A 7,298-nucleotide genomic window follows, 5' to 3' on the forward strand; every position below is an offset into this window, starting at 1 on the left:
ATATTTCCCCCCCTCTACATGATGGTCCTTCATTTATATCCTCCTTTTTTGTTTTGTTTTGTCAGACATGGGTGTTCCATTGCCATTCAAATATTGTAGGTGCTTGAATTCAGCAAAATAACCCAATGAAGTCCAAAACAGTAGTGGGTTATCAGCAGAACTGGCAATGTCAGAAGTTGACTTGAGTCCTTTACAGCTCAGCATTTTTTTTTTTTTTTGGTCTTTCTTTTCTTTTTCTTTTTTTCTTTTTGGAAGGGTCTACAGGGTGTTCAGGGTCTCACTACTAGATGGGACTCAGAGTGACCCGCCTGTTTACAGCTTCCCGAGAGCTGGGATTACAGGCACGTGCCACCACACCAGGTCTTAATCACTGTCTCAGCACACCCCGTGGGTGGGGCAGGCCCAGGATGCCCAGGGATGAACCCCGAGACCCCTGAGCCTGCTTGCAGGTGCTTTAAACCACTCAGCAATTAGGCTAGCCCTCCAGCTCAACGTATGACTATGGCTTTACTTCTTGTACTTTGTGGTTATACTTTTCTGCTGCATGGTTAAGCCCAAGTTAAAGCAAGACCTATATAACTAAAAATGTAACTTTTGTACCTGACAAGGTCAGTCAAATCCCCTCAGGCTTTACCCTGAAACCATGTACAACAGTTTGTAGATCCTTTGTCAGTGTCAGCCATCTGGATGAGTCATGGCCATTGCTTGACCAATTTGCTCTCTCTGAAAGCCTGAGAGAATGTGTTCTCTCTAGGTGACTCGCCTTAGGCCCACTCTACATTGTCGATCACTTCCCTTCTTTTCTTAACTTCTCAGTTCCGTACAGCAGCTTAGCTAGGCATGAACTCTTTATTTCATATAAGAATTCCTGAAAAGACCAGCTGAGCTCAGACCTTCCATCAATTCAGTTCTGTGTTAGCTTCAGAAAAGACACATCAGTTCAGGCTAGCTTCAGAAAAAGGTTCATTCTGGTTTTTTATTTTTTCATAAGGCATCTTTTAAAATATTAAGATCACTAGGTACAGTCACTATATCTTTTCTGCCACAGAGTTTAAATCCCTAGGCTTACCCACTGAAGTCCTCCTTGTTCAGGAGTGTACACAGACCCTAAAATTGTGCTGTTTCAAATGTCTTTATAATATTCAACTCATCCATAGTATAATACTTTTAATTGTTTAATTCTGTAATATGTCAATTTGTTTAATTCCCTTTCTAAGTAAACAGATATTGAGACATAATCATAATTCTTTAAAAAGATTTGAATCACTAAAAGTGAAAACTACATTCAGAAAAATGTACACATTCAGAAAAAAAAAATCACACACGCATAGGCATACACAAACAAATAGACCAAAAGAGAAATGACCAATTACATAACTTAGACAAATCAAAATGGTCAATAGATCTAACAGAAAGGGGTTCAATTATCAAGTAGATAACGATATATTAGAGTGATACAATAAATCTTTTCCTACTCAGCAGATTTAACTGACACAGATTAGCCAACGTGAACACGAGTGCGATGCTGCCGTCCAATCTGCACAACGTGTGTCAGTGCTGTCGGTTGCCCTGTGAGGGTCCTGAAAATCACCTTTCCTGTCCCGTCCGAGGTCCAGCCCAGAATCATGTTTAGTTGTCAAGCCCCTAGTTTCCCCAAATCTGGAGCAGGTCTTAGGCTTTTTTCCTTGTCTTTCTTTACAATCACATTTTTCAAGAATGCAGGCTTGTTACATGGCAAAATGTATCTCAGATTGGGATAGTCGGATTTTCATCATTATTCATGTTTTAGAGGAAAACCCAGAAATGCTGTTACCGTCTCATTTATCAAGAGGCATCTGAGGTCCAGAGTCTCATCAGTAGGGACTTGAAATTTGCTACCTGGTTAATAGAGTGTCAGCTAGCCGGGTCTGGTGTACACGCATGTAATCCCAGCACTCAAGAGGCTGAGGTTGGAGGATTGCCTCGAGTTTGAGGCCAGCCTAGGCTGTGTAACAGGAACCTGTCTTAAAATAAGAAAGAAAGAGTTTGATAAATCTGTGTACTGTAACATTAATTAATAAATATTTTACACTTATTAACCAAGGAATATACTACCTTGAGTTATTCTGCACTTGTGTAGATATCCTTATCTTATTGAAAATCACTCTGGGTTTCAGAATCTGTCAGGTTTCACCTGAATCACATACATTATTATGGTGCTGCTGTAAGAGTGCTGACTTCTCTAATCTCCCCATTGCTTGTGCCATATTGAATGGCCAGGATCGTGCTGAATATCATCTAACTTATTGTCACATTCCAAGCAGTACAGACTCATGGGTATCTTGCAATACTGGGAATTATACAAGGTTTCCATGCTGAACTACATCTCCAGCTTTGTTTGAATTTTTTATTCTGAGACAGGATCTCACTAAGTCAATAAATTGCCAGGCTGGACAGGAGTCTTTGAACCTCCTTTCTCAGGCTCCCTGAGTACTAGGATTACCACAACTCTCAACAGACTCATGTATTCTTATTTCTTTGGATTGGATAAAACAAATTTTTCTTTGACTCTCAAATTTTCCCAAGTTAGACTAATGGAAGTCCCTCCCATCTGGCTCCTACAAGCTTCTTGTTGCAGTGGGCAGTGCAGAGGATGAATGATTATTGGAGAGAAGACTGAGCTTAGTCACTAAGAGGGCCCAGAGCAGCTATCCCAACTAAGAGCTGTCAGTCTTAGGGAGACTTCCAGAGCAAAGTCCTGAAGCCATGAGCTCTCCAGCTTTTATCTATCAAGTGGGGAGGAGGGGAGCAGAAGAAAAAAAATTAGACAGGGACATTGCCCCAGGCTAGGCAGTTTTCTTGGGTTAGGAAAACGGAGAAAAGCTAGACACAAAATGCTTCACTAATCTCAACTTGTTGTTTAATCATCCATTTCTCCTCTGTGTTTTTGGCCTGCGGTTCACCATTCACTCTGTGGCCACGTCTCCCACACCTTTTGTCCTCTCCCTTTGGTTCTATGAGCACTGTGGGAGAACCTTGCCACGGGCTCCAGTCTCCTGCCAGATGTCATGGCGCATGGGGAGGAGAAAAGACAAGATGGCGGCACAGTGGAAACCTGGGATGACCAGTTGTTCTCCGGGAACGAAAAGCCATGTGGCAGCCAGAACCTCAGTACTTGTTGATTAAGGAAAATGGATGACTTAGAGGACACAGTAATTGTAAACTAACAAGGATCTTGCTCTGGAGCATATTTAGTTGTAGTGGTCTTGGTGTTGGTCTTGGTGTTGGACTTGGTCTTGGTCATGACAGAGTATGGCCCAACCCATTGAGTAATGGGAAACTTCAGAATGGTGATACCAATAATTCCTAGCCTGCATTCATCTCTTAGGGAAGTATATAAAACTAGCCATTGTGAATTTGTGGTCCCAAATATTTTTCTCTTTTTGTTTTTGTAATTGCGGCAGTTGAAACAGCATACAGGCTATGGAGGCCAGCATAGCCACGAACATAGTCTTAGGAGTTCGTGGGAGGCACTGCTGCATCACCGGCGTGAGATCCTCTTGCTTTGTCTTCTTTAGTCATTGCCATGCCATGGGCTTTGAAGCCTGCACAAGTCTCAGCACTTGTGGTGTCGGGCTTTCCTCCAGGGTCATCCCTGAGAATGCCTGCACCGGAGGGCCAGGCAGGAATGGGCTCCACCATGGAGCTGGGGTGTTCCTCTCTCTATGGTCACATGTTCTTGGAGGGCAACCATAATGTTGTTCCATTGAGTCACTGCACAAGCATACCCTGAACCCCATGTTATTAACTGCACTGGGCCTTCCCACTTTCCTGTTTGGATGTCTTTCTGTAAGATTTGAGCCCTAGGTGTGCTTGTCAGGTTATCCTTTCCCAATTAGTTCTGATGGAAGGTATTAACTTTCTTCAACCTTGCTTAAATTTAAAGTAAAGATATGGCTAAAGATAGCCATGTCTAACTGTACGAGTGGAGGTAACTGTATTCCCCCTTTTTCTTTTTGTAATTGAGCCACCAGCCACAATTGTCTTCTACACTGACCTTTGCTGCACCCAGCCCTGTTGGACTACCTACAATATTTCTAAATACTTTAGCTATCTATAATATTCCCCCTCTGTTGGGGTCTCTGTCTAGTTGTTCCCCCCAAGCCTCGTGCAGTCATGGGCAGACTTCTAGAGTGTGTGGTTAATTCACGATCCACCAGGATTGTGGGTCTGAGCACTGCTGCGATTATGGGTGCAAGTGCTACCCCCAGCCTGGGCCAGATAAGGAGGGAAAGACTTCCTCTCTGTTGGCCATTGTTGCTGCTACCCCTGCCTTTTGCTCTTCTCCTTGCTGCCACCATGCAAAGCTGCCCTCTGCCATGTGCCGCTCTGCCTTGGAGCCAGCTGAGTATGGACTGGAACCTCCAGTAACTGTGAGCTAAATAAACCTTTCCTTCTTTCATTTTGACTGTCAGGTATTTGTCCCAGAAACAAGGAGAGAGTAACTAAGACACTGTCTAAAGAAGTATCCCTAACTTCAGCTAGGTGTAGTTTTCCTCTATCTGCTTTAAGCTCAGAAGGGTCAGGTAGAGACGGCCACAGTCAGGGGAGTTCGAGAGAGAGCTAACGTACTGGGCCCCTGGTAGACTTCATGTTGTGGTTTAGCACCTATGAATTCTCGTTACAAGGTTGAACTGGTGAGTTCCCACAAAAGCATTCTAGTGACCCCTCCAGATGCAGCCCAGGCCCAGTGTGTGAGTGAGAACTTCCACCATGCTTTTGGGACCCTTCCAGACTCAACCTAGGTCCCATGCGTGTGTGGGAGAACTTCTGCTCCGCTGCGCCCACCGGACCCCCAGCCCAGGCCCAGCATACAGGCCTGGTGTGAAACTCTGCAGCTGAAGTCCCTGCAGAGAGGCTGGGGGCCAGAACCACCCAACTAATCCAGGAGCAGAACACCTTACCAGAGGGGTACAGTGAGTCCACTTCCATGGGCTGCAACAGGAAGAAGCTGAGCACAGCAGCCAGACCCAAGCCAGACACATCGGAATGAGTTTAAACTTTATAGATCCAGATCTGGTAAGCTGAGACACTTTGGTAGACCCAGATCTATGAGAGCATCCTCCCTCTTTCTCTCTTGACTGAGAGAGGAGGCAAAAGGTAATCGAGGTGAACTAGTATGCCGGGAAGACCCCAGGAGGTGATTATACAGAATGTAGAGAAACTAACTTAAATAAAATTTCCCAATTTAATATTTGCTTAGCTATACAGACATAATGCTTGCTCTTATTACTGTCTAAGAATTCCAACACATTTGTCACTGGCTCCATATGCAGGATCACCTGGAGATTGGCAGTCACAAGTCAAGAATAAACAAATTTTCCAAGAAATTAGAACATGTATAGTCAAAGCATGAACATTAGAATAAAAAGGCAGTTTGGGGAAAGGGCCAACTCTAGAGACTTGCTCTTAGAAATTGTAGTAGAACTGTAGCCCAGTACTGATAGAGGTTCTCTAAAACTCTGTGTTGGGTTCTAAGTCCTCCAGTTTTAGCAGTAAGAAGATGGAGAGTTTATGCTTGAAAGGCAATTTTAACTAAATATGTTAAAGATTCTTGTTGAGCTTTCATAGATTTACTGTAGTTTTTCTTAATGAAGTCCTTTGATAATGGTCTGAAAGTTTTTCTTAATGATCCTTAAGAGAGCTGAGCTGCTGGTGTAGCTGGAAACTGCTCAAAGGCAGTAGCGATTAGGCCCCCTTTCTGTGTCTAGCTTATGATTGTGACATCGTTTTATATATCTTTTGGTTATGCTTTTCCACTGGATGTTCCAGACCAAATTAAATTGAGACCTGTATTAATTAAAATTATCCTCTTGCTATCTATAAAGGTCAGTTAAGTCTCCTCAGGATTTGCGTTGGAAATATCTATAAAGCCTCTCAGTTCTTCTGTCACCAATTGCTTCTATGAAAGTATGGGTGACATTTTGCTCTAATGACCCTCTTTTGGCACATCCTTTGCTGTGTTCCCATCCTCTATAGTTCAGCAATCTCCTTGAGACTGTGGGTCTCGCCAAAGTTGTAGGATGTTGCAGTAAAGGCTGTCTCATGTCCTGGGTCCTCAGTGACCTTGGGAGGCCAGAGCCAAAAGCTGCCTGCCCTCGTAGCCCAGCTACCTTTCTATCTTTGATCTCTACACCTCGTGGTGGAACACCCTGAAGAGAAGATCAGGGACATTAGCACTGTAATGGGAGCGGTGAGCTTAATTGTAGTTTTATCTAGATATCAAGCATTTTGCAATATAAAGTATAGCCAGAAGACTGTTATTTCTTACTCCCTGTAAAGTGTTCACAGATAACAGTTATAATTTATAAAGAAAACTTGAGATTTTTATGGGATACTGCATAAAAGCCATATGTAGTATTTTAGCATGATAATCATGATGACATTATTTTTGTAACACGTTTAAGTTTCCATTTTGATATAGAATATCCTTTTTAGTCAGTCATCTCTATCTAGTATGTAATTCTCACCCAATTTGTTGTCCTTTCATGGAATGTCATTGAAGAAATGTATGACGTCTGCATTCCTTAATATTTAAGCATCTCTAAGTGCAATAACACATGTATGACAAAGACATCATAGAAATACCCTCCGATTGAAAATTATTTTTGAACAGTCAATCTGAAGTTAGCTTGGCATGTGCCTCTTACTACAAGTAGCTGGAGCACAAGAGAAGAGCAAATATATGAAACTAAAAGTGAAAGCGTATCTCTATAAACAATCCCAGTTTTACATTTTAAAATTTAGACCTGTGCATTTGGAGGCTGTGAATACATTTAATACATTATGAGATCAACAATAATGAATTTTCGTAGTTAAATGGAAAGGTTTTTAATTTTTTTTATTTTTTTCTTCTTGGAGGAACCGGGGATTGAACTCAGACCCTTGCGCTTGCCAGGGAAGCGCTTATTCTACTGAGCCATCTCCCTGGCCCCAGTTTTTTTAAAATTTAGTTTTGCACCTGCTTAGGCAGAGCACAGCAGCCAGGGTTCATTCGCCAGTGTGCTGTGCCAGCCCTACCCCTGGGGCATGCTGAGACGGCATTTGAGACTTGGTGTGGTGGCATGTGCCTGTAATCTTAGCACTTGGGAGGCTGAAAACAGGAGGATCACTACGAGTCTGATCTACGTACTGAGACCCTGTACACCCTGCAGACCCTGCCCTGAATTTTACTTTATTTTATTTTATTTTATTTTATTTTATTTTATTTTATTTTATTTTTTCCACAAATTTATTCAGAAACAAATAGCAATGAGACA

The sequence above is a fragment of the Octodon degus genome, unplaced genomic scaffold (genome assembly GCF_000260255.1).
Source record: "Octodon degus isolate 3935 unplaced genomic scaffold, OctDeg1.0 scaffold00023, whole genome shotgun sequence".
NCBI classification, from domain to species: Eukaryota; Metazoa; Chordata; class Mammalia; order Rodentia; family Octodontidae; genus Octodon; species Octodon degus.